This window comes from Phyllobates terribilis, unplaced genomic scaffold, assembly GCF_046119375.1.
Source record: "Phyllobates terribilis strain yellow unplaced genomic scaffold, ASM4611937v1 Scaffold_10__3_contigs__length_209671492, whole genome shotgun sequence".
NCBI lineage: Eukaryota > Metazoa > Chordata > Amphibia > Anura > Dendrobatidae > Phyllobates > Phyllobates terribilis.
Window position 1 is genome coordinate 134,599,705 of NW_027362770.1, and position 27,680 is coordinate 134,627,384.

The 27,680-nt window shown below is 41.5% G+C and overlaps 1 protein-coding gene across 2 annotated transcripts in view; it reads right to left on the bottom strand.

Moving 5' to 3' along the window:
• FAT2 (FAT atypical cadherin 2) overlaps window positions 1-26,708 on the bottom strand; it is a 104,725-nt gene extending 78,017 nt beyond the window's left edge. Inside the window, exon 1 of one of the 2 annotated variants that reach the window (XM_073649827.1) lies at window positions 26,530-26,708. The gene's annotated coding sequence lies outside the window, so the exon portion shown is untranslated. Of the gene's footprint in view, window positions 1-26,525 lie in introns of both variants that reach the window. The other variant, XM_073649828.1, reaches the window with a different exon arrangement.
• Between the last annotated feature and the right edge of the window lie 972 nt (window positions 26,709-27,680).

Consider the following 27,680-nt stretch of genomic DNA (forward strand, 5'->3'; position numbering starts at 1 on the left):
TCAGTGTGTCCAGACACAAGACTGATTTCATGTGCTCTATAAGAAGGTCAGGACAGAACAAGTGATTCATGTATTTCATGTACGTATGTATCTTGGATAGTAATTATATAGAGTTTCCTGTAAAGACAGTTGAAGAAAATGATGGAAATGCTGAGTGATTAGTCACCTGGTTATATATTAATGTTCGGAGTCACATCTGGGATTAGGTCTATAAACCTATTATACATACTTCATAATATTAAGCAAACAGTACAGACTGAATTGGACGTGTATTTTTTCCTTATGATTGCCAGGTGTGTTCCTTCAATGAAACGCCCTCTCCAAAATGATCTGACCACGAATCGCTGACACATCTATCTTGCTGACATGCTGTGCAAGTGGTAATTCACACCGAGCATTTATCTTTCCCAGCTTTATGACTGGTTACAAAGACAAAAAAACACCTATCTATCTATCTATCTATCTATCTATCTATCTATCTATCTATCTATCTATCTATCTATCATCTATCTATCATCTATCTATCAATCTATCGATCTATTATCTACAGTTAGGTCCATATATATTTGGACAGAGACAACATTTTTCTAATTTTGGTTCTAGACATTACCACAATGAATTTTAAACAAAACAATTCAGATGCAGTTGAAGTTCAGACTTTCAGCTTTCATTTGAGGGTATCCACATTAAAATTGGATGAAGGGTTTAGGCGTTTCAGCTCCTTAACATGTGGCACCCTGTTTTTAAAGAGACCAAAAGTAATTGGACAGATTAAATAATTGTAAATAAAATGTTCATTTCTAGTACTTGGTTGAAAACCCTTTGTTGGCAATGACTGCCTGAAGTCTTGAACTCATGGACATCACCAGACGCTGTGTTTCCTCCTTTTTGATGCTCTGCCAGGCCTTCACTGCGGTGGTTTTCAGTTGCAGTTTGTTTGTGGGCCTTTCTGTCTGAAGTTTAGTTTTTAACAAGTGAAATGCATGCTCAATTGGATTGAGATCAGGTGACTGACTTGGCCATTCAAGAATATTCCACTTCTTTGCTTTAATAAACTCCTGGGTTGCTTTGGCTTTATGTTTTGGGTCATTGTCCATCTGTAGTATGAAACGACGACCAATCAGTTTGGCTGCATTTGGCTGGATCTGAGCACACAGTATGGCTCTGAAGACATCAGAATTCATTCGGCTGCTTCTGTCCTGTGTCACATCATCAATAAACACTAGTGACCCAGTGCCACTGGCAGCCATGCATGTCCAAGCCATCACACTGCCTCCGCCGTGTTTTACAGATGATGTGGTATGCTTTGGATCATGAACTGTACCACGCCTTCGCCATACTTTTCTCTTTCCATCATTCTGGTAGAGGTTGATCTTGGTTTCATCTGTCCAAAGAATGTTCTTCCAGAACTGTGCTGGCTTTTTTAGATGTTTTTTAGCAAAGTCCAGTCTAGCCTTTTTCTTCTTGATGCTTATGAGTGGCTTGCACCGTGCAGTGAACCCTCTGTATTTACTCTCATGCAGTCTTCTCTTTATGGTAGATTTGGATATTGATACGCCTACCTCCTGGAGAGTGTTGTTCACTTGGTTGGCTGTTGTGAAGGGGTTTCTCTTCATCATGGAGATTATTCTGTGATCATCCACCACTGTTGTCTTCCGTGGGCACCCAGGTCTTTTTGCATTGATGAGTTCACCAGTGCTTTCTTTCTTTCTCAGGATGTACCAAACTGTAGATTTTGCCACTCCTAATATTGTAGCAATTTCTCGGATGGGTTTTTTCTGTTTTTGCAGCTTAAGGATGGCTTGTTTCACCTGCATGGAGAGCTCCTTTGACTGCATGTTTACTTAACACCAAAACCTTCCAAATGCAAGCACCACACCTCAAATCAACTCCAGGCCTTTTATCTGCTTAAGGCTGAGTTCACACGATGCGTATTTAATGCGTTTCCGCTGCGTTTTTGCAGTTGCGGAAACGCATGAAAAACGCATGGTAGAAGGGCAGCAATGTTCCCCAATTGAAATCCGCATGTGCTGTGCCCATGATGCGGATTTTTCCGCAGCGTAAACGCTGCGCTCAAAAATCCGCAGCATGTCAATTAATTTTGCGTAAACGCGGTGTTTTCGCCGCCATTGACTAGCATTAGAACGCTCCAATTCCGCAAGACTGCATCTGTACTTGCGTTATTGGCGCGTTCTAATGTGCGGATGGTACCCGGGTGTGGAGGAGAGGAGAGTCTCATCCACACCCAGGTACCATTAAAAAAGCTGTAAAACAAGAATAAAATAAAAAATATATATATACTTACCATCTGTCGGCCCGCGCTGTGCTCCTGCTTGGTTCCCGGCACTTGCAGTGAGTTGAAGGACCTGCGCTGACGTCAGAGTCATGTGACGGGTCACGTGACGCTGACGTCGGCAGGTCTTTCAATTCAAAGTTGCCGGCAGCCGGGAGAACGGATAGAGCAGGACAGCGCGGGCCATCAGAGGTAAGTATATACACTCTCTCGGGTCACACTATATAAATCCACGCTGTTTGCATGGATTTATACAGTGTGACCTAGTTGTCAAGCACTTTCCAGGTGATGCTCAAATCGCCTGGAAAGCGCTTGTCAATCTGCATGTGGAAACGCATGTGAATCTGCATGTGGATCCGCATGTATTCTGCAGGAAAAACGCATGTACAATCTGCATGCGTTTTTTCTGCCAGGGAGATGCAGAAATGATGCAGAAATTTTCTGCTTCATTTCTGCATCGTGTTCACATACCCTAATTGAGAATGACATAACGAAGGGATTGCCCACACCTGTCCATGAAATAGCCTTGGAGTCAATTGTCCAATTACTTTTGGTCCCTTTAAAACCAGGGTGGCACATGTTAAGAAGCTGAAACTCCTAAACCCTTCATCCAATTTTAATGTGGATACCCTCAAATGAAAGCTGAAAGTCTGAACTTCAACTGCATCTGAATTGTTTTGTTTAAAATTCATTGTGGTAATGTCTAGAACCAAAATTAGAAAAATGTTGTCTCTGTCCAAATATATATGGACCTAACTGTATCTATCCATCCATCTGTCTTATCTATCTATTATCTATCTTCTATCTATCTATTATCTATCTATCTATCTATCTATCTTCTATCTATCTATCTATCTATCTATATATCATCTATCTATTATTTATCTATCTATCTATCTATATATCATCTATCTATCTATTATCTATCTATCATCTATCTATTTATTGTCTATCTATCTATCTATCCATCTTTCTCTCTCATATTTATCTATATACCTATCTATGGTGTGTTTTTTGCATTAGTCTTCTAGAAGGGTGGTTTTGGTTAACATTCTGTGTGATTCTCTCATAGGAGTGGTCTTTTGGAAAGGTTTCCCTCTGTTATTGTTTTGCAGTGTATTGGTGGGATACTAGAGATACCACCAATACACTCCAATGACATCACAGTGTCACTTACAGAGATACTTTCCTTCCTATCTCACTGAACAAGCTGCAGAATCAAATATTAAGCCCGAGGTACTGAACAATCTGCAATCTTGCAACACGTGGCGGAGTTTCATGGGAACACAGATTTAATCAAAGCTGACATAAATCATGCTTTTCTTTATTTCTTCAGGGTTTAGGTGTTTAAGAGAAATTTCTTGCTTAAAGGGAATGTCACAGAGTTTAAAAAATGAAATGAAATAAAAAGAAAGGGCATGTGTCATCAAAAAATGACCTATGGTTTTAATCGGGTTTTTATGTTAAATGCATTCTTATAAATTATTGATATTATTTTTTTTATTATTTTTCATATCATGATCTGTAGTAAAAAATGAGAAATTTTGGAATTTTCACACTAGCCACTAGGGCTCTTCTAGATTCATACTTCCCATTCATTCAGGAAATGCACATGTACATTAGCAGCAATAGACTGACTCAGACCTTATCTTTTGTATTGAAGCATCTAATGAGCGTGTACAAAGGTCATTGTGAAGGGAGAAGGGGAGCAGGGGCAGCGATGACTTCAACTATTGTGATTGGTGGACGCTGTGTAATCTTCTAGGTGTTACTTACCTGTCAATATGATCCTGTCTGTGATGATAAGGAGACTTCTGAAAAGTCTTCTAAAAATAACAGGAAATATGAGTCTAAAATAGTCCCAGTGGTCAGTGTGAAAATTGAAACTCTTCTCTTTTTTTCGTTATATTTATTGAATTTTGAAAAAAAAAACTGTTGCCAAATTAAAGAAAAAATACATGTAACACAAAAAAACTGATGTAAATAATAGGTAATTTTTTGATGACACATTCTCTTTAAGTCCTCTGCTGCTCCAGTGGCGATGCTGAGATGTTCCTTGCCTGTCTTTCTTTCCTTTCCTGATGCATTGATGTACTTGACCACTGCAGCCAATCTCTGACCTCCGTGTTGATTGCTTGCAGCGGTCATGAGCAGGAAAATAAACTAAGATTGACATGGAACAGTAAGCATGGGGGTTTACTTTGGGCATCTAGAGATTGTTAGATGTTTTACCTTCTCATCCTCAACATTATTTTTCTCCTTCCTTATGTTCATGATGGGAAGACTTTCGGACAAAATTACTTAACAAGATTTTCCTCAAAATGAGAAGGTTGATTCTGTTCTGAGGATAGTAAATACTTATTCACAGCTTTTAAGTCCGGATCCTAAGAGGGTCGTACTTACAGCGCCCATCACCCAGTACTCATGGTCAAACACATGGTCAATAAGAACTCTATGTGCTACTGACAAGTAATCTGATTTCTCCCTGTAGTTCAAGCATGGAGCACTCAGTAGAGCACTCGTGTTTTCCATGGGAATAGAGGGGAAAGTTGCTGCCAGACTCCAGTGGAAGCAGTTTATTTTCCTTAACAAAAGGATCAACTGTTGAAATTGTAACAACAGGCCTCATTCTTCTGTCCACCAACATCTTCTGTTGGTGAAGAGTCGGAATGCCCCCATAGACATCAGATGTCGAAATTGGTGGGTCTGGCCAACTTTTATCTAACTTTTATGAGGGCCTTAAGTTAATGGCATGACATGTGCCAAGCTTTGACTTTGTACCATCCAAATTTTCTTATGGGCTATAGCTATTCAACAAGTATCTCCTCTATGAAAAGTATACTTAGAAGTAGGTCTACGGTGGTAAGCTGAATTGTTCTATATCTTCCATTAGCCACCCATGTCATCGCCTTCCTAAGGTTGCAAAGATCACTATGGATTAATGCTATTGGAAATTGCAGAAAAATGTCACATCACAGAAGCTGCAGACCACCAGTGCCACATGGTGGAAGACAAGGAAAAAAGCCTGGTGACTACCATAATAAAGCCCTTTACATATCAGGATAAGAAGAGTTATTTCAGGAAAAGTCATTGCTAGGATTTCCTTTGTCCAGGACAGTATAGATAAACACCATAGCCAAGGCACTGATTTGGTGTCCCACTGGCATTCTCAATTCTACATCACGAGCATAGCAGCCAATTACAAGGAAAAATAGATTCAATGATCATATTCTGAAGGATCACATATGGATTTTCCAGATTTTGGGTGATGGAGGCGGTTTTCCAATTAGCACCTTGGGTCAGCTTTTACCATTCATACTTGATGGTGTATTGTGTGATTGTGACATCTTCATTCACAACACTTAAAGGGTAACAGTCGTTTTAATTTTGATTTCATAAATCAATAGTACATATGAAAGCAAGCAACTTGTAATATATTTTATCAGAAAAATCTGCTTCTTTCTCCTCCTGGACTAATCAACTTTCTCTCTCAAAATTCTCAATTTACGGGTAAAATCTGTCTTCAGTGAAAACAGATTTTACCCCAGAATTGAGAGGGAAAAGTCAGTCCAGGAGGAGAAAGAAGCAGATCTCTCTGATAAGATAATTTATAAAGTTGCTTATTTTCACGTGTACTATTGATTTATGGAATACGGTTGTAGCACCCCGAGGGCTCGGCTGCTACAGGGGTATTGCACCTCAAACCAGAGGTGTGATATTCCACTCCCGGGTAAGGATGGAGTGTGGACCAGGACTCAGTAAGCTGCATGCACCACACACACCCCATTTCCGAGGGACAGCTCAACGGTGCTCCCACAGAAGTGCAGGCACGACAGCTTCTGTCCCTGGCTGGAGTGGGGAGGGGGAGGAAAACCCAGTGGTGTAGGAGCAGATAGGGGTGGGTCTCTGGGCATAGGTAGGAGCCCATTGGTTGCTAGTCACCTGGGCTCGGGTGCTAGAGGGAGGTATATAAGGTGGGCACCATCTTAGAGTAGGGAGTTCAGTCCAGTCCAGTCAGGGGAAAGAAGAAGAAGTTGAGCCTGAGAGAAGTGACAGGGAGCAGAGCTGCTGCATGGGCTCTGCTCCACGGGCAGGCCTTGTCAGGAGGCCGGGGCCTGAGAGAGAGAGAGAGGAGAAGGAACAGCAAAGGAAGTAAGAAAGGAAATAAGGAACTGGAACACAGAGAAAGGCCCAGAGACACGAAGGCAGAAGGAACCCCAAAGGCCCAGGAGATTGCGGGTGAAGGGTTGGCAGAGCAGGGTACCGGGACCCAAATTGGTGGAGGCAAAAGATTCCTCAGCCAAGGACCGGAGGTTGTGACCACATCTTGGTGCGACCCCTCACTACATCCACCAAGAAAGCATACCACGTAGGGTCAGGGAAACCGGAGATAGGTTTCGCCGAGAGAAGGCCCGAGGAAGCTGGACAAAGGTGGGTCACTGGTGAGGACGGCCAGAGAAGGGAAGAGAAGAGAGCCCTGTGCCACGCTCTGGAATTGCCTGGGAGTTGGTCGAGCCCCTTGCCTGGTGAACGCAGCACGGCTCAGGCGGTCCTTCATGTGCACAAGTGACCTGGATGAGAACTGTGAGTAAAGCATTGGAAATTGCACCACACGTCTCTGTGTTTCATCGCCGCACCAGTACCATTAGTTCTGGGACGCACACACCATCACTCCCATCATCCACACTAGCTGTCCTGAGGCAATACTTCTCCCGTGGGGAGTAATCCCATACTCGGCTGCGCAAACAACATCAGCCTCAGCAGTCTGCAGCGCAGCGGCGGTCCCCACTGACCGCAATCCACGGGTGGTGTAGTTGGACATTTGTTATTACACTAAGACTGCCACTGAATTGACCACCCTGGGCACGGACCGGGTCAGTGCCACGGAGACTACAATCCCCAGCGATCTGGCTCCGGGTATCCCCTGCACAACACAGGCCCAGGGGGCGCGTCACGGTTATACTTCAACATTCAGGGAGTACTTTATAGAAGGGTAAATGATGACTACATGTACGCACTACAGAGGGAGAGGCACTCTCGAACATGAGGCCAGCTTGACCTTGTCTCCATGCTCCTGTACCCAGCATTATGAAGGTGTCACTCAGCTCCAACCACAAGCTTCCCAAAGCTCTCCCAGTAAGACCTGTGAGCACACGCCTCTTACTTTCAGAGACTTGCTGGGAGCGAATTCTCTGGTTACACTACTTTTTTTACTGCAGTCATTCTGCCTGGGGTTACTGAGGAATAGGAGGAGGCACAGCCAAATCTTTATTATAGGACATGAGAAGTGGTGGAGGGGGTTGGAGAGGAGAACTTACGGAAAAACTGGTTACTTTGATGTTCTTGACAGAATGAACTGGTTCAGTGATGGCACGTGATGGAATGAGTTACTTCTAGATGTTTGCTAATCATGACCCCTCTAACTACATGGTGTGTTGTAAGGGTTAGATCAAGGTGTACAACCCATGGACTGGGGGGCCACATGCAGCCAAAAATGTCACTCAGTGTGGCCCCCAGCCATCTCTAGGACTATTGGGACTCTTGTATGTACAGTCCTACAGAGCAAGTGATGGTTGTGCATGGGAGTGCCGAAGACCAACAGAACACGATGCTTGGCTATCTCTGGTGGTCTCATTAAGAAACAATGGAGCCACAGTGATCAGGATTGACCATGTCTCTATTCACAAAGGGCTCTTCAGAACCCTGGTTCTCAAGATTGGTGAGGGTGCCAGTAATTGAACCCCCAGAGATTGGGAAGTTTTACCCCTTTAATGAGCTACATTCTTAAAAAGGTTGTTCAGGATTAGAAAATCATGGCTGATTTCTTGCAGAAACAGCTCCAACCCTGTCCATAGGATGTGTCTGCCAATACAAGGAAAGGGAGATGAGTTGCAATATCACACTTACCTCTTGGCAGATGTGGTGCAGTTTTTGGAAGAAAGTAGACATCTATTGGGCCCACCAAAGTGGAATCTCTAAAATTTTGTTGAGCAGCTAAATGTTTTGTCGCTTTGGAAGATCTCCAGCTGGTGACTCCTAACTCTCTACAGTCAATATGCCCTTATAAATCATATCGACTGGAGGTCATGTCAGTAGACAACCCCTTTAACCGACTACGGAGTTTTCTGACCATGGCACGCTCTATAATGTCCGAATGATGTATCTGTCCATGGATCCAGGATCCCTAACGTGTCTATGAATGAGCAGGTTCCTTTCGATTGTTGTTGACTTATGGTCAATGCCTAGGAACTAAGAAACTATCATAAAGTTATAGCATCTAACTGAGCCTTATTTATTGAAAAAAAACATAATTCCCCTTTGAGAATCACTTTTCTAAGGTGTTTTGGAGGAGCACTAAAGCTGACAACATCCAGAATAAAATATCTCCATGTTTCTGTCAGGTACAGGGATTTATGATTAAGGTCAACATGCATTCAGTCAACTTTGGAAAAACTTTTTTAGAGGTTCAGCTTTATATATGAGATGTTAAGGTTGTCTTTTTTAAACGTCTGTCATGAGAAGGAGATGGAAATGTTTGGAATGGACTAGAATGTATCCAATCACTCTTCATGAGCTCTTGATATGACACACAGATATTCAACATCTGTCAAAGGGTTGAGGGCTGAGGGCAATCCTTATACTTCAAAGGTATGACACGATGGAATCTGGAAGGGTACTCCATTCCAGCTATAGGCCAGATGAGGGTCAGCTGATAAATTGCAGTATTATATACACACGTGGTCAAAATTGTTGTTACCCCTCATTAAATGAAAGAAAAACCCACAATGGTCACAGAAATATTTTGAATCTGACAAAAGTAATAATAAATTAAAAATCTATGAAAATGAACAAATGAAAGTCAGACATTGCTTTTCTGCTTCCACAGAATTAAAGAAAAATTAAAACTCCAGAAATAGGCCTGGACAGAAATGATGATTCTCTTCTTAACTTAATATTTTGTTGAACGACCTTTTGAGGCAATCACTGTAATCAAACGATTCCTATAACTGTCAATGAGACTTCTGCACCTCTCGACAGGTATTTTGGCCACTCCTCATGAGCAAACTGCTCCAGTTGTCTCATGGTTGAAGGTTGCCTTTTCCAGACGGCATGTTTCAGCTCTTTCCAAAGATGCTCAATAGGATTTAGGTCAGGGATCTTAGAAGGCCACTTCAGAATAGTCCAATGTTTTCCTCTTAGCCATTCTTGGGTGTTTTTAGCTGTGTGTTTTGGGTCATTATCCTGTTGCAAGACCCATGACCTGCGACTGAGACCAAGCTTTCTGACACTGGGCAGCACATTTCTCTCTAGAATCCCTTGATAGTCTTGAGATTTCATTGTACCCTGCACAGATTCAAGACACCCTGTGCCAGATGCAGCAAAGCAGCCCCAGAACATAACAGAGCCTCCTCCATGTTTCACAGTAGGGACAGTGTTCTTTTCTTGATATGCTTAATTTTTCCGTCTGTGAACATAGAGCTGATGTGCCTTGCCAAAATCTTTCTTTTTTGTCTCATCTGTCCATAGGACATTCTCAAAGAAGCTTTGTGGCTTTTCAACATGTAGTTTGGCAAATTCCAGTCTAGCTTTTTTATGTTTTTTTTTTCAACAATGGTGTTCTCCTTGGTCGTCTCCTATGAAGTCCACTTTGGATCAAACAACGACGGATGGTACGATCTGACACTGATGTTCCTTGAGCTTGAAGTTCAATCTCTTTAGAAGCTTTCCTGGGCTCTTTTGTTACCATTAGTATTATCCGTCTCTTTCATTTGTCATCAATTTTCCTCCTGCAGCCACGTCCAGGGAGGTTGGCTACAGTCCCATGGATCTTAAACTTCTGAATAATATGTGCAACTGTAGTCACAGGAACATCAAGCTGTTTGGAGATGGTCTACCTTTACTTTTAACATGCTTGTCTATAATTTTCTTTCTAATCTCCTGAGACAACTCTTTCCTTTGCTTCCTCTAGTCCATGTTGAGTGTGGTACACACCATGTCACCAAACAGCACAGTGAGTATCTGTAGCCCTATATACAGGCCCACTGACTGATTACAAGATTGTAGACACCTGTGATGCTAATTAGTGGACACAACTTAATTTAACATGTCCCTTTTGTCACATTATTTTCAGGGGTACCATCATTTCTGTCCAGGCCTATTTCATGAGTTTAATTTTTTTTTAATTCTATGGAAGCAGGGTTGAAAAGCAATGACTGACTTTCATTTGTTCATTTTCATAGATTTTTAATGTATTTTTACTTTTGTCAGATTCAAGTTATTTCTGTGATCATTGTGGGTTTTTCTTTCATTAATCGAGGGGTACCAACAATTTTGACCACGTGTGTAACAATTCTTAATTGATCTATTTTCTGTGACTGTTGCTACCGATTTACTATTCCCAATCTTACACTCAAAAGGGGTGTTTGAGATTAGTAAAAAGAGGAAAAACAGAGCTAGTCTTGTCCATTGTCTATGTCTGACATTGCAGATGAAGTAACTAAAGCTGAGCTGCAATACTAAGAACAGCCTAAGGACAAGAGTGGCGCTGTTTCTTATCTGAATGGTTTGTTTTTCATCCTAGAGCTGTTATTTGACAACTGCAAGGTTGTCAGAAAGGGTTTTATTAGAAACCAATCTGTCTCTGACTATGACTCCTCAAGACCTAATGGTACCAGACTGAGGGTAAAGCTGGCTAAATAAGATGTCGGTTGCCAGACAAACACATTTGCCCAACGGCTACTTTTCCAGTCTGTTATTCATGACATCTTCCATTGGAGAACACACATGATGCCCACATATACTGTATATGTATATGGATATTCCGATATATATGTATATATATATATTTGTATATACATATATATACAGTATGTATGCTGCACTTCTGTTGCGTTACATACCCAGTAGCACAATATGTTGTGTCCTTCCTTTACTGAATATTTTTGGCAGGTGATCATTGACACGCACAGACCTGTGTGGATTCCCAAGCACACATATTATGAAAGTTGAAATCTCTTAAAGGGGACCTTTCACTTATTTTTTTTAATTTAAACTGAGTACATCCTCCAATTGACACTACTCCACTGATTCTGGAACAGTTTTTCTTTTTTTTCTGTGCCCCTCCAATCCAAAGTTATTCCCCTTGGTAATAAAGATGCAAATATTCCTTTCAGTCAACTGGGTGTGTAGCACAGAACTTCTCTGTGGGAGTCTGTGTTTTCTCTTCTGATGCTGACCTATCAAAACATGGCCACGCCCACAGAGAAATTCTGTGGTACACGCCCAGTTGATTGAAGGGAAAACTTGCATCCTTATTTCTGGGGACATAACTTTGCAATGGAGGGGCACAGAAGAAAAAGGAAAACTGTTCCAGAATCAGTGGAACAACAGCAATATTTAGGAGGAACTCTGTTTTAAAAAAAAAATTCAGTGGACAGTGATCTTGTTGCCATAGAAACTTGAAATTCAAAGATACATTTTTTATGCCAATGATAGATGATGGGTGTAAGACTGATGTTAGTCTGACCAGTGCCAGTGTAGACATACCAAGATGGATGCTGACTGAATGATTGACAGCTTTTCTTATATGACTGCACATACAGATATTATTATTAGTCTCTGAGTAGGACCGCCCACTTGACTCCTCAGTTTTGAAAGTGCAGGGATTTCAATGAAAAAAAATATAAGATATACTGACTCTTCTCCCACAAGTCATATATCATTCTGTTTGACTCTATAACAGACTGCCCTTATAACGTCCAACGTGACAGGTTCCCTTTAATTTTTCCAAAAATGGCAATGGAACATTATATCAAAGACATTTGTCACATAAGTTTCCAGGCTTTCACATGCAATAATACTTTGAACATATATCACACCATAACTAGGTTGATTTGCCATTCAGGAACCTGACAACAGTAGGTGACAACCTCTATAAGGCGGCCGTTATCTGTTTTAGAAAAAGACAGAACTAAGAAATGAATGAATAGAGCTGTAGAAAAAAGAGATAGAAGAGAACAACTCAAGAGCTTATATTCATTGGTCATTTATTGGATTTTGGTGGAAATAACCTTCAACTTAATTAACTAGAAGAACAAGTGATGGCAACAAAAATAGTATAGAAATGTGAAGCAAGACAAGATAAAAAATAGTAGGAAGAGCTGAAGAAAAATCGTCAGGAAAGAATCAGGCGAAAGAGCAATGGATACAGTCATATATGCATTGAGAAGGCTTAAAAAGAAGCTGTGGCTTCCCATAAATATGACATTTTTTACCTGGTCTAAATGTCGCTATTCTCCTGCATCTAAAGTAGTTTTTCATTTGTTCCTGCTCCTCTCCGTTCCTGAGATATGGCCCTCTCTTCCCTGTATATTAATCTAATCTTTTTAGGCAACTGGGTGTGATCTTCAAGAAGACACCCATGAAGAAGAGTTGTTGACCACACCCACATGACTAATAAGGCCAGATTTATATAAAGGGAAGAGGAGGCCATATCTCCGGAACAGAGAGTGTCAGAAACAAAAGAAGAACAACTCCGGTGTTATGACTGCCAAAGCACATTCACACGAGTAAAGTACAAACCGGGAAGGCAACTACTTGAACCTAACAGGTCCCTGTTCAGACTAGGAAAATCTCTTTTCTGACCTTGGTCTGTCCATGCCTGACAGCGGAGGTTGGCACCCTAAGATAACGTAATAGCGCCCCCACTCGACGGCGGCTTGTCCTGAATGTGCTTAGCAGCTCCTAGGATCGCTAGAGTAGCAGTTCCCTAAGGAATAAAGGAATCACACACAAAACTACTGCAACCAACACAAACTACAGCAAAGTGAATGAATCCAACAAAGTCTCTCACCACAAGGAAACACACCTGTAGGGAAAGGTATTTCAAGCTGCACCCAAAAGGTGATAAGAAAGACACAGAGTAAATGAAAAACACCTGTTACCCAAAACAGAAACAAAGATAAAAGAACTAAAACACCCAAAGAAAAGGTGAATCTGCTGTGGTTCAGCTGAACACAGAACCAAAGGTTCAAAACCAGAAGCATAACAGCAGGATTCAAGACAACAGCGGCATTTACACCAGGGGAAAAAAATATATTTTTATGGCAAGTGATAGATTTTATTTATTAAGACCATGTCAACAAATTCTCATCACAATCTGTTTGGCCTAGCTTGGAGGAAAGGTCTTGTCCCACATTCCCTATCATTAGCTTATTACGGATTACCAGGATATGGTATCAGTAGTAGTTTTATGCCATTTTGCTTAGAAGTGTTCCTCAAGATCAACATCAGTATGCCAGTGTGTGCTCAGATATTGATTGCATTATCCACTGTTGCATTGCAATCTTTCTTCATGATCAAGCAAAGGTCATTAAACAGACTCAGCCAGACCTGGATTTGTTAAATGAGCTCTGCCCGGACTCACCTTATCTCCTACTAGAGGATTTGGTGTTCCCTTCTTCCTTTGATCTCATACCCTTTGATAATGTTTTCCTAATTTGGGTAGAGTAATTATGACCAGGAGGGGTAGATATAGCTCCAAGCACATGAGTAGTCAACACCTTTAGGGCATGCAGAATTAGATTTATGTGGAGGGAGGGCATCAAAAGTACTAAGAGGAGATTAGAGACAAGAAGAATTGCCTCATATACCTTAGATAACGATCCCTTATACACATACTGGGGAAAAAGCCATTGCCATACAACTCTGTCATAGGCCTACACATTTATTTGCCTCCTGATACTACTTGATATGGGGGATTATAGGGTATTTATATTCAAGGATTCACTGGGAATATTCTCATGATGCTTCTAGTGAAGAATATGGCAGCTTGCGGAAGTGTCATATGCCACCACCCTGGGTGGCTACTGGTCAGTAATACAGACCTATTGTAATTCTTTTTTCCAAAGAAAAGTGCTCAAGACAATGCCCAGAGTCAGCCTTGATGCACACTTTTTACTTCATTTTTTTTATGGTCATAGATTTTTTTTAATCTAAATTTTAAATCTGAGATTTTGAGATTTTTGTAATTTGACCAAATTAGATGATTTTTGATGGAAGTGACCGGGTACATTGACTCTCCCCAGTGGCAGATAGCAGAAGAAAGAAGTATCGGGCATGTTGGATTTTAACATGGCCAAACCTTCATTCTCAAATGACAAAAGCCAAAAGAATCTGATGGCGACTTATACTGTGTCCTTTCTTTTGGCCTATCTAAGCATACCTGTGTATGAGGGAGCTGAGAGGTATGGCTGTGAGCCATCAGATGTTGAAGTTGCATGTACATCTAGATATGCTCAATCAGGTAGTTGGAGAGTCTAGTTTGAGGGAATCCTTACTTAAGGATGGCCAGAGAAATCAAGTTATCACCTACAGTGGTGGCCAAAAGTATTGGCACCCCTGCAATTCTGTCAGATAATACTCAGTTTCTTCCTGAAAATGATTGCAATCACAAATTCTTTGGTATTATTATCTTCATTTAATTTGTCTTCAATGAAAAAACACAAAAAGAATTGTCCTAAAGCCAAATTGGTTACAATTCCACACCAAACCTAAAAAAGGGGGTGGACAAAAGTATTGGCACTGTTTGAAAAATCATGTGATGCTTCTCTAATTCGTGTAATTAACAGCACCTGTAACTTACCTGTGGCACCTAACAGGTGTTGGCAATAACTAAATCACACTTGCAGCCAGTTAACATGGATTAAAGTTGACTCAACCTCTGTCCTGTGTCCTTGTATGTACCACATTGAGCATGGAGAAAAGAAAGAAGACCAAAGAACTGTCTGAGGACTTGAGAAACCAAATTGTGAGGAAGCATGAGCAATCTCAAGGCTACAAGTCCATCTCCAAAGACCTGAATGTTCCTGTGTCTTCCGTGTGCAGTGTCATCAAGAAGTTTAAAGCCCATGGCACTGTGGCTAACCTCCCTAGATGTGGACGGAAAAGAAAAATTGACAAGAGATTTCAACGCAAGATTGTGCGGATGGTGGATAAAGAACCTCGACTAACATCCAAACAAGTTCAAGCTGCCCTGCAGTCCGAGGGTACAACAGTGTCAACCCGTACTATCTGTCGGCGTCTGAATGAAAAGGGACTGTATGGTAGGATACCCAGGAAGACCCCACTTCTTACCCCGAGACATAAAAAAGCCAGGCTGGAGTTTGCCAAAACTTACCTGAGAAAGCCTAAAACGTTTTGGAAGAATGTTCTCTGGTCAGATGAGACAAAAGTAGAGCTTTTTGGGAAAAAGCATCAACATAGAGTGTACAGGAAAAAAAAAGAGGCATTCAAAGAAAAGAACACGGTCCCTACAGTCAAACATGGCGGAGGTTCCCTGATGTTTTGGGGTTGCTTTGCTGCCTCTGGCACTGGACTGCTTGACCGTGTGCATGGCATTATGAAGTCTGAAGACTACCAACAAATTTTGCAGCATAATGTAGGGCCCAGTGTGAGAAAGCTGTGTCTCCCTCAGAGGTCATGGGTCTTCCAGCAGGACAATGACCCAAAACACACTTCCAAAAGCACTATAAAATGGTTTGAGAGAAAGCACTGGAGACTTCTAAGGTGGCCAGCAATGAGTCCAGACCTGAATCCCATAGAACACCTGTGGAGAGATCTCAAAATGGCAGTTTGGAGAAGGCACCCTTCAAATATCAGGGACCTGGAGCAGTTCGCCAAAGAAGAATGGTCTACAATTCCAGCAGAGCATTGTAAGAAACTCATTGATGGTTACCGGAAACGGTTGTTCGCAGTTATTTTGGCTAAAGGTTGTGCAGCCAAGTATTAGGCTGAGGGTGCCAATACTTTTGTCTGGCCCATTTTTGGAGTTTTGTGTGAAATGATCAATGATTTGATTTTTGCTTCATTCTCTTTTGTGTTTTTTCCTTGCAAGCAAATTAAATGAAGATAATAATACCAAAGAATTTGTGATTGCAATCATTTTCAGGAAGAAACTGAGTATTATCTGACAGAATTGCAGGGGTGCCAATACTTTTGGCCCCCACTGTATCTGCATGACGGGTGACAACTTGTTCATCAGTGATGGTCCGACTGCTGAGACCAGCACCGATGTTCAGCATGGAGCACTTTTGTCCCAGTTAGAATGGAGCACCAGTGCACATGCTCAACCACCGTTCCTCTCACTCCCAATGCTGTGCTTGGCTTTTTTCAGCAGCCACATAGGCTGTGGGTCATCTGATCTGCCGCTCCTTTTTGTAACGGGATAAAAGTGCTCCATCGGGATCAAAATTCTCCGTTTTGCCGATCGGAGTGGGTCCTAGCGTTAGAACCGCCACCAATCAGTAAGTTATCACTAATCCTGTGCGTTTTTTTCTCTACGTCACAAACATAGGAGTATCTCTAGAGTTTATGGATCCCACCAACCACATCTCAGCCTCCTGCATCGGGGTTATCTCCAGTCACGATAGGATTTAGGCTTTACATCTGTATATAGTCGTTGACCCAAACACTTTGTAGCGTAAGATATTCTCCATTGAAGTGGTATTTCTGACGACTGCTATAATTACAAGTAAAACCAAGCATTTTGTCATATTAGATGACAGCACCAACGAAAGATACAGATCACAACTACAAACACAAATTATACTGTCATTTTGAAGGTGCAGTGATCATGACTCATGGGTCACCTCACATATAGGGGAATCATTTGGAGAAGAATCAACCTCACATCGACTTTGAAATTTTTAAAAGTCATAATATAATCAGACACAGTTTCCTTAAGATCAAGCGCTTTACACTTTATGATCACAGCCGGATTGTGCTAATGATCTGTTTACATAGGGAAGGTATTTAGGGCATATTAGGACCTGATATAAAAATGGTGCAGGTTATATTACTATACAGGTGCAGGCAGATCACTCCGATGCCTGGAAATGTACAAAGCTTTCTTTGGGTGGATACCTGCCAATCTGATGATAACACTAAAGTTATGGTTTTGATGCCAACTCCAATCTTCTGATCCTAAACTGGCCATATGCAATTGTCACATGTCCTAAAAAAAAGAGGGTTCAACAGCAGTTAGCCACCATTTGCACTACTTGTCTTGCCGATTTCTGCAAGTCCTTTCTACATGTGCTAATGCAATCAGTATGGGTATCAAACAATTTTTCGGTCCCCATATAGTTTGCATTTTGTTGGAACCTGTTTACACGGGGAGTGTAAATAGTTTTTAAAACCATACACATTAGGCTAATGTCGAATGAATATCGATGGATTCGGCTGACAGTGTAATGTGTTTGGGGGGCGCTGGCCAACTGATGTTCAGGAGAGAAGCCAATTGCGCATGTCCTATTTCGAATCATCGATCAGATCGTTCTTCCTTAGATAAGCCGCCGACTGACGAGTCAACTGGTAGCTTTCCAATAGAGAACACAAGAGGGCTTGGCCAAACGAGGGCTCCTGTGCATGGGAGTGACAGTTGAGATGGCCGTTGGCCAAATGATTGGATGAAGCTTGTTTATTGGCTGGTCATAGACCTGTTTGCAAGGGCCATTGATTGGAAACAAACATTCTTATGAACGCTCGTTTGGGTTTGGACAACTAATGGCCCTTGTAGAGGTGCTTCAAACACAACATGTAATGGGGGTGTCCCTGCTATCCTTCAGTGGTAGATGTTCGGTGAAAGCAGAATCAAGCTGTTGGATTTCAACTAGGGATGGGTGGACCATTGGAAGTTCAGGTTCTGGTAGCTGATCCGAACTTTTGAAAAAGTTTGATTTGGGTATCAGAACAGTACCCGAACTTCCAGCAGAACCCGAACTCTCTCTCTCTTTTCCACGACCACAGATTTTACCCCAAACATTGCACCAGACTTCAGAAGAAAGACCCGAACGGTGACTGTCCAGTACGAACGCCGAACATTTCTGTTCAGGTTTTCCCATCTCTAATTTCAACATGTCTGATCCTTTTGTTATCATTTGAGATAAGTGGCTTTTTCTCCTCTTCCTATAGTGATCACAAGAATATATATGTATGGGGGTCTGGACACACTGATGCTGAATTAGATGGGCCCATAATTGGGGAATGCTCCTAGGAATGCTCATTCCCAACTATCAGGCCATGAAAACATGATCTATAAGTCGGCTTAAAATATATTGTTATTGGCAGGACATCACCCGTATAAATTGCCACTGAGAAGCCTAAAGGACAGCCCTTGGCGGAGATGCAATGAAGACACTGTCACTACCAAAAATGTATGCTACTTCATAGTAGCGGAAAACTAACTAATTTTTTTTTAGCTTTTTTACATTTTTCATTTTAGGGAGAAAGGCTTAGTTAGCTATTTAAAGTGCCACATTACCTTGGGGTAATTATTGTGAGCCTTGTTGCTACCTGCAGAGACAGTGTTTTCTTGAAGAGCACAGCGGGGGTTATGTTTTGTCAGTTTACTGCATTGTTACAAGGACATGCACCATTTCGGCATAGGGGCTGGGTTTTTTTGTTAGCCCCCATGCACCCTACCCAATGTATGACAAAGAGAAACATTTTTAAGATGTCGTTAATCAATGACAGTTTGGAGCCGTTGAAGAAAACTCATCTGTGTAGATGGCACAAAAACTACAGAAATTAGAGTTGGAAACCCTCCGAACTCTTTCAACACTTGACCCCATAGACTGAACTTAAAGGGGTCTTCCCAGGATTGGAAGCTTTGCCCTATCTTTAGGGAAACAAATATTGGCTTACTCCAGAAGTCCTGTAGACAATGAATGGAGCAGAGGTGTACATACGAGACCCCCTCTCCATTCAGATGAGGCTTTGCACTGCTCCGCTGTCAGGATTGCTGGGGGTCAGTCAGTTATCACTTTCAGTTTTAGGAAAAATATTTGTTTTCCCTAAATATAAAAGAATGGTGATTTTTGGGCAGTCATCTTCCAGAGCACTCACTTCATTAGGTTAGGCTATCCATACACATTAGACTGCTGCCACCAGCCAAGAGCTCATTCAGTGATAGCTAACTCTCCAACCCAGACTTGGAAAAGAGAAGGCTTGGAAGAGACTTATCTGCCCAAGAACAAAAGATCAGGCAGTTGAAATCCTCCGGCATAATCCTGACCTCCCATTTACTGTCGGGGTTTAGTTGGGATGCCCTCATTCACATAACACAGTTGACGGATCCCACCAAAATCCTTGAGTTTAGCCAATATACATCTTATGTGTATGGGCAGCTTTCTTCAGATCTGTAAAGGCCCCCATACATTGCCTAAAGTCTTCAGAACCCACCTATATCTACAGGATGACCATCTAATTGTATGAAGACCTCCCGACTCTTCCCCGACAAATAATGTTGGGAAAAGGAGGTTTGCAACGTTGGGTCCTTTTATTCTCCCAGGCAGTGGCTCTAACAGAGAACATAAGTTGCAGTGTATGAGGGATAGATAGCTGTTGGCAGTACAATCATTCAGCTGACAACTACAAGGCGTTTAAGTCTCCTCATACTGGCATGTCACACTCCACAAGGAGAAACCCTACCCCTTAGATATCAGTCTTAGGCTCTCACTTAGCCAAATCAGATCTCATACTTTGCACTGATGAGGGGCATTACCCCAAAACACAGTGTCTGCAAATTGAGATTCTGATTTGGTTTTTATCCTAAGTCATATTGCAAACCTTGTTAAGGGGTCGATATTGACTTATAGGATTGCTACTTCCAATAGGTGAGACAATTTGCATTTTTTATTTTTCCAGAGGAGCATGCAAGGCATTTAAGTCTCCTCATACTGGTGTGCCAGATCTGGCATGTCACTCTCCCTTAGCCGACAACTACCAAATGTGTATGGGGCCTTAAATTAGTTAGCCCTTTTTTTTGTTATTTAGAACATAACTGGACTGGGATTCTCCTCATACTGGTCTGCCAGATCTGGCATGTCACTCTAGCTTAGCCAACAACTACCAAATGTGTATGGGGCCTTAAATTAGTTAGCCATTTTTTTATAATTTAGAACATTACTGGACTGGGATTCCTTGGGCTCATAAGAGCGCCCACCCTTAATCTATACAAAACTTGGGCAGACTTTTATTCACCGGGCAAAAATGCTAATTTTGACTCCTTAGCCCGGTAACTAAATATCTTGGTTGACTGCCCTCTTAAGCTATACCCCTATTTGTTGTTATCATTGAACACACAGAACATGATATTAAAAAGTTATTTGTGAATCATCCGATAAGAAATAGACCTTTGTAGGGTCATCTGGACCTTGTGTCAGAGCCTGGGTGTTCAGTTCATGCCATATTCTCAATGGTTTCAACATTGGTAGTCAAGCCCCCGAACCCTGCCCTGAAATAATGATTTATCGGTGGGATTTATGTGCTCCCTATCCCTTTTTAGCTCTACCCTGCCAGGACTGTTTGCGAAAAATTGGTACATTCCCACAAATTCAGAATAATTGTTCTGTATGTAGCTATTGTCCCCCGATGCTGGTTGTCAATACCTGGCAGTTCTCATAGAGCCTGACTTGTTGGCCAATCTCATTGAAATCAGGGAAATCTGCCAACAGAAATCAAATGTCTAGACCAACTCTACCACTTCTGGTTGTGGAAAGTTCTAAATATCTACCAGTGTGAAATATTTCCTTACATCTACCCAGAGATATCGAGATTACCTGGGAAAACAAAATCATAAAGGGAAATGCAATATGACACCTCTTATTAGCTGGGCTAATGGAAGAATACACAAGTGAGTGCAACACTATGAGCCTCAAGCATCCGGGGTGGAATAACAAAAGGCTTCCATGCTGCCTGTATTTCCATGCCCTTTTGTAGTATTTATTGACGAGAAAGCAATAGCTTGCACCAGCAGCATGTTCTCGGACTTGTCCCCATCAGATAAGTGCCCTGTTCACCAATGAACTGGGAGACAAAACAATTCATAATGAGGAGATTATCTGTAGGGTCGTATTGACATGTCAGGGGTAGGAGTTCAGTCCTATCCCAGCACACACATGTGGCCTGGCATTGAGTCCTATACACAACCCTCCCCCACGTGCTCCACGGCTCAAGGGTTTTTTTCATTCCCTCTTCCCTTGAGCATACTTTGGTTTTCCATTGACCACTTTCACACCCCCTACTACTTATTATCAACACCCTTTTGTGATGATGGGGGATGGGTAGAATGTGAAGTAAAATAATGGTATTCTAATGAAATCACTTAGTAAGAGCTTATTGAGACGAGTTTTCATGGTACACCTTGTACAGGGCTGTTACCGACACTATTGATGGCATCCATGCAACAGAGCCTAATTTTTCTGCTAGAGTTTTCTTTGCCTTCGACAAAAATTCAGTCTGCTGACCTAGTTCTGGATCTAAATACCTTGGGCAAGGCAACATGACTTGTTGTCATCGAAGCTCCTGGGTACATGGCCCACCAGTCCCATTAGCTACATCGATGCAACAGAGCCTAATTTTTCTGCTAGTCTTCTTTGACTTCGACACATATTCAGTCTGCCAGTCCGCTGACCTAGTTCTGCATCTGAAATCCCTGGACAAGGCAACATGACTTGTTGTCATCGAAGCCCCTGGCCCACCAGCCCCAGTAGCTACATCGATGCAACAGAACCTAATTTTTCTGCTAGAGTTTTCTTTCCCTTCAACAAAAATTCAGTCTGCTAACCTAGTTCTGGATCTAAAAACCCTGGACAAGGCAACATGACTTGTTGGCATCCAAGCCGTTGGGCACATGGTCCATCAGCCCCAGTAGCTGGAAACAAGGGCGCAAGTATAGTAGGTGCAGGGGTTGCAGTCACACCTGGGTCCTTGAGCCTAGGGAGGCCTGAAAGATCTCTTTGGCCCATATGAATACACTATTACTATTAAAAACCTGTGATAGTTAGGGGGCCCTGTTGGAGATTTTGCATCGAGGCCCATGAGTTTCAAGTTACACCACTACCTGAAGCTATGTAAAAGATTAGGTAAAATATTGGTTCACATTTACTAATGTGGATGCGCTGGAAATCTGGAGTAGGTAACACTGCCATTTTGACATATATCGATTTAGACAAATATATTACAGAAAATTTTTGCACATCGCTAGACAATTTTTTCAAAGTGTCTAAAAAAAGGGGCAAAGGATGAAAAATGCCCGAAATGTATTATTGGTGTGCGATAGTTTACAGGAGCAAAATATTGGCCTAAAGCAGGGATGTTAAACTAAAACACACAGAGGGCCAAAATGAAAAACTTGGACAAAGTTGTGGGCCAACAAGTATACAGAATAATGGGCCCCACAAAGTTCTCCATACAGAATAACAGGCTCCACATAGGGTTGTCGTTCTGGTGTCGACGGCCAAATAAAACCACCCTGCTGGCAAGATTTGACCCACGGGCCAGAGTTTGATATTTGTGGCCTAGAGTAAGCCAACTAAGGCATATTCACATAGATCACATAGCCGACTTCCATGCTCCAAGTATGGACTGCAATGTCCAAAGTGGCGTGGATCAGTTACCCTGAACTTAACAAGTTGGTATGAGGTTGTTGACTTCGGGTCAGTAGACCTCCGGTTGGTCCAAACATCGCGGTTCGTTGTTGGGAAATTAAAGTCGAATGTGCAAAACTGGTCTAACCGACAACATGCTCCACTGAGTTACATTTAGACTGAAATGTGGGTCACTGTGATACCATCTGTGAAGTCAGTTGTGCCAAATTTCGAAATCAGCTCAGCTACCTCTGAATTTTCATAAATTTTCATAAAGTGAATGGAAATTTAAGGGATCACAATGTATACCATTTTACTAATACAAAATACAATAGATATGTAACGATTTTGACCATTATAACCAACCATTGTTTAAAGATCGTACATGAATGATCGTTTACACTGGACTACTTTCTGCCAAAAATGTGCCACTGGTGCAACCTGTGCAGCTACACAAGGGGCCCATGAGTTAAGGGGCCATTTCAGCTCCAAAGCAGGGGGAATTGTGCATTATGATGAGTTATTGGACTACCAAGGGCCCATATATTGTTCTTGCACAGGGGCCCTCTTCTGACTGTGTCAACTTGTGCTGAAGATACAAGTGTGTGGTAGGAATGTCCAAAAGTGGATACCATTCTCCACTTTGTGCAAGTCTACTCTATTGTTGAGCTCCCTCTGTGATCCGCTAGTTCAGTCTGGATTGATTAATCGATATTTGATCGATTGCCGCATTTTCGCTGAAATCTTAAAGAGTAACCATGAAAATAAACAACGTTGTAATATATCTTATCAGACGAATCTGCTTCTTTCTCCTCCTGGACTGATCATTAATTGTCAATTAATGGATAAAATCTGTGAAGACAGATTTTCCCATTACTAAAATAGGAGATGACAGTTGGTGCTTTGAAGTTGTATGGGGGGAGGGAGTAGAGTCAGACATAGAAATTTTGCTGCAAGTTCTCCTGAAACTACATTTACACTTTACAGTTACACTTCTAACAGTTACAGTTACATTTCTCCATAGAACCTTATAAGCACCAACTGTCATCTCCTATCTCAGTAATGGCAAAGTCTGTATTCACTGAAGATACATTTTACCTGTGCATTGATAATTTTGAGAATGTAAGATCAGTCCAGGAGGAGAAACAATTTGATTTCTTTAATAACATATAGTACAAAGTTTCTTATTTTCACATTTACTATAGATTTATGTAAAACAAAAATAATTAAAATGAGGGTTACTCTTTATGGCCAGCTTTACCCTTTTTAGAAGTCATTACAGGTAGGTACACCGATATAGAGTAGTATGTACAGATACATAACAAGGTACACATAGAGAACAGTAAACTTATAATACAACATATAGAATGACATCTTCCTTATGCATTAGATATAAAACACAGATATCGTGTCCAAAAAAATATCCACTCACATCAGTCCCTGCTACCAGTGAAGCTCACAATACACTTTTCCTATCACTCACTACATATATACTATATATATAGCACTATAGTCAAAAAGACCTCTAGTAACACCGATATGCAAGCGTGGCAAGCTATAGACATAGAGCGCTCGCTGATTGACACGTCCATTAAAATAGGTCATTGTAAACATCGCCTGCATTCAAAACTAACCCCTCCGTGCATTAACTTTTGCAGACTGACAAAGCAAGAGAACAATACCTTACATATCAATCAGGAGAAGTATTACTATGCAAAAATATAGCATGAGAATAGATAGAAGAACATTGCATGTCATCTTGCTTGTAATGGAAAATTGCTGATGTCCCATGATATGTTTTCTCCCATCAAATTGGGTGATTATGATCTCGAGAGAAGAGGGTAATACTTCGCCTTGTATCTTCATAGTAAATTTTTAGTTTGTTTATGGGACACTTGGGCTTTGGCGGCACATTGGGTCCCAATGGCTTCATATCATAGACCCGCAGACCCTCCGTGTGCCCAGTAGGACAGGACACCTGCAGGATACGGTATCTGATAGACCATGCCAAAACTTCCGTGTACCTCCAGATAAGGTGAAGTACTGGCCCATTGCAATCTATGAGCACCACCAAATTATGGAACAGTTTAACACTACAATACATCCATGTGCATATGCACTTATGGTGAAGGACAAAAGGCCGGGTTTCATTATGACTCGTATATCTCCTATGTAAACTGAGAAACATATAGCTCTCAAAAAACTCCCATCTCAGTGTCATAACCAACACAGATTATCTAAAGTCCTAAAGTATCTACTTCTTCCCTGTTGACTCTAAGATAAAAATGTAACAACCTTTGCTCTAAGCCAGAAGACACAGACCCTGGAACAGTCCTAATAATCCTAAAAATGTTGATAACACCTGGCTACTGGACATTTCATCATGTTCTTAGTCCATGTTTTTAAGTGTGGTCAACTAGCTATATCCTTGGGTTGGCGCATTAGAAATTAAGACCTATTCTTGAAAATCTAAGGAAGATTTTTCTGTTTTCCGAATTTTGCTATTTGAAGGCTATAAATTGGAAAAAAATTAAAAATAAGTCTAATTGAGTTACACCTCGGCCATGTGTGCTCTACCAGTGATGTATAACTATGACCAACCATATACATTCGTATGGCAAACGATACTTCTGCCAATATACACATTTTAGTTAATATTGCTTTCATAATAAGTCGAGTGATCTGATCAGCCAAAGAAATCAAACACGACCGACTTCATTTTAGATTAAGGTGTCTCAACGGACGGCAAAAATCTTCTTTGTTAAATCCCACGCGACAAGAAATAGTTGAAATCGTTCATTTTCATCAACCTTACTCAAATGTGTATGGAAACCTAATAATTTTACCCAACAACATTTTTTCCACATACCGCAGTCACATCTCATAATTAATAATTATCCAAATTACCAATTACATTCTTAGACATTCCTACCTTGTTCATCAGCTCCAAGACTTGTTCCTCAGCACTAGCCACAGTTGTCCTATCTAGATCCAAAATGCCTCTAGCAGGTTTAGTCAGTTCCTATCTTCCTAATTAATATTTTTTAAGCTTCATAGAAAGACAAACTTTGCTCGAGTGGAAAATTGGAAGTGAGGATTAGCCATGTTGCGCAGCCAGATGGTCTTCAATGTGCATCTGTCAAAGTTACTCCATGCTATCCATGCTAGCCACACCAAACTAAGACCTCAAGCTTCTATCTCAAACTTCTTCCAAAATCAAACAAGCCACACAAAACTAGAAGACTTCAAGCTTCTAGCTCAAACTTCTTACAAAATCTAAGGAGCCACAACAAACTAGAAGACCTCAAACTCTTAGCTCAAACTTCTTCCAAAATCCAAGGAGCCACACCAAACTAGAAGAGGTCAAGCTTCAAGATCTAACTTCTTCCAAAATCCAAGGAGCTCAACCCTTGTAGGGTGCTTAAGCCTGGAGCTAAGACTTTCCACAAACCTTAACAATGCCAGTGTTATGTGCAATGAAATCATTAAAGTCTTTACTTAAGTTCCTTTTCAGTGTTTTTGCATTTCAAAAAGGGGCATCCTCCACCGCCATAGGACTCCCACCAGCACCGATAATGACCAATTTATTTCTTCTTTTTTCCTGGTCTTCTTTCACTTATGCCTTCTGGCATCGTTCCATTGTTTGACCTTCTCTTTTGTTATCTCTTTGTTCTGCAATACTCTTTTTTACTTTTTGACCTACTGTAAATTCCTGTTTGAATGCTTTTTTTCCACGTGCACTACAGCTAACTCTTTCCTATCCCAACGTCAATAACTTTCTGCAAATAAAAAAAATATATCACTTACCGTGAGGGGTTTGACTTTTTTTTTAGGGTCAATTAGGCCTTGGCAGCCATAGACAGGGGGTGTCTGACTCCCCTAAGATGCAGGAAAGTCCACTGATCCATGTCTTTACTGAATGGAGATACGCCTGGTATAGAAGTAAGAGTGTCCTACAGTGAAAGCCGAACAGGTAGAAGCATAGGGCTAGCAAGCAGGAGAGGTGTGTCCTGTAAGCCCAGCTCCTGTCAGACAGGCTAGGGTAGAAGAGGAGGAGGAGGGAGTGCTTCTCTCCCCCAAGGTGAGGGATTGTGACAGAGCCAAATCCTAGATCTGTATGCAGATAGTTATATTCACTGCAGCAATTACCGTGGGGGAAACGTAAGGCATTGTTACAAACCGTGCAAAAAAAAAACTTTTCTAATGAAAATCGCATTGTTGGTAGCAATCAGTAAAATATACATCATGCACTGAAAGTATTGCAACCTGACGCAATTGACCTGCATAGTAAGTGGTTGACATGCCGTATGACTGTGTAGATCGAAATTTGCAGGTCTGGTGGTGGAGTCACTAGGGCCTAAGTAGCATCTCTATTTCTTTGACGCGACCCATACACATCAGATAAATGTTGGCTGAAATGAACACTTTAGACCATTTTAGATGTTTGGAAATTGTACACGAACAATCATTTGTGATGCTAAAATTGGGAACTGTTTAGTTCCGCATATGATGGTCAAGTCGTACATACAAATGACCTGAAGGATGATAATACCTCCCAACTTTGATAGTTAGGAAAGAGGGACACATCCAGTGGAACCCGTTTACTTTATGCTAAGCCATTTCAAGAACTTCGCCCAGTCCTTTATATGCAACCAAACAGAAATATTGCTCCTAGTGGAACCCATTAGAGATCTCACACAGTACGATACCCCTTTCATGACCTCCACATTGCCCACCACACTGTCACACATGATGTAGGTAAGACAAAGTGTAACACGAAGGGATGAGGGGAAGGGAAGCCCAGACACTAGGGAAAGGGAAAGTGGAGACCCCTAGACTGATCTAATATCACTCTGTCTCCCCTACCGTCCCTATATTAGTTCCTCATTAGTGATGAGCGAGCATGCTCGTTACTCAAGATTTACGAGCATGCTCAGGTATTTTCCGAGTATCTTCAG